The 1,274-nt window shown below is 36.2% G+C and overlaps 1 protein-coding gene across 1 annotated transcript in view; it reads left to right on the forward strand.

Annotated features, from left to right (window-relative positions):
• The window catches only part of foxn1 (forkhead box N1), a 21,328-nt gene that overhangs the window by 9,044 nt on the left and 11,010 nt on the right, over nucleotides 1–1,274 (forward strand). The window lies entirely within an intron of this gene.

A 1,274-nucleotide genomic window follows, 5' to 3' on the forward strand; every position in this document is an offset into this window, starting at 1 on the left:
TAAGTCCAAGTAAATCAAACTTTTGTGAAGCACATTCAACTCTGTACAGAACAAAGTACTCAATGCAAATATTTCATTGATTAAGATTGGGAGTTAGCGTGCGTTGTTTAAGTGTTCCCTTTATTTTTTGAGCAGTATTTATATATACACACACATGCACATTTATAATTTTACACCCTCATCAGCATATCAAAATTGTTTGATTAACCCCTCAAACATCAGCTTCGTATTTTTTCAATAATTTAACTTTTATCATTTTACCAAATAAATTAATTGARTCAGCATTTTTATAATCACTGTCCAAGTTATTCCACAATCTTATTCCTTGAACTGAGGTACATCTATCCTTCAAGTTTGTTCDAATTTTAGGTTTTATAAACACTTCAAATCCTTTCAATTATAAGAACTTTCCCTCTTAAGAAAATTTGATTGAATATTCAAAGACAATACACCTTTATGAGCCCTATACACAATCAACAAAATCTTAAAATCAACCAACTCATAAAATTTTAGTAATTTCAATTGCTGAAACTTTCATGCTTTCATGCAACTTTCATGGTTGATATGTTGTTTTAATGTCTCATGGAGGACTGGGTGTTGGATCCCATTTTTAAAAAGGTGGACCAGAGTGTTTCTACTACATGATGTAGTTCTCAACCACAAGAGGAAAGTTTACTCCAGAGTGTTGGAAGCAAGGCTTCAAACACTTGTCAAACCATGATTTTAAAAGGGAGCAGTGCAGCTTCTGTCCTGGTTGTGGACCAGATCTGGTAAGGGAGTCATGAGTGTTTGACTCTCCAGTCTACGAGTGTTTTGTGAACCTGGAGGAGGCTTGTGGTCCCCATAGAACCAAAGCAAAAGCTGTGTTTGCATTCTTGTCACAAAATCAGTTGCTGGCACAAATCATTCTTGGTGCAGGTTGGACTTCTCCAGGGCTGTCCTTATGGACAAGATCTCAAGGTGCAGTTGTGTTTGGTTTGGAAACCTCGGGGTCTCATCTCTGATTTATGTGGTTCTACTGGCATTTTCAGGTACAATATTTGTCTAAGCTTTTTCTGCAACAACCCTTTAATATCAGAAWGCTATTAAAAATTAAACCTTGCAAACAACAAAGTAAGTAATGTCAAAAAGAAAAAAAATAAGTAGGTCCTCTGTATTGGTTCTTCTTTAGTGAAACATTTCGTCTCTCGTCCAAGAGACTTCTTCAGTCTGATGAGTTTCAGGTGAACTCAGCCTTATAAGCACTGCCTCCACCTGGACAAACAGGTTAGTCA

The sequence above is a fragment of the Austrofundulus limnaeus genome, unplaced genomic scaffold (genome assembly GCF_001266775.1).
Source record: "Austrofundulus limnaeus strain Quisiro unplaced genomic scaffold, Austrofundulus_limnaeus-1.0 Scaffold29, whole genome shotgun sequence".
NCBI lineage: Eukaryota > Metazoa > Chordata > Actinopteri > Cyprinodontiformes > Rivulidae > Austrofundulus > Austrofundulus limnaeus.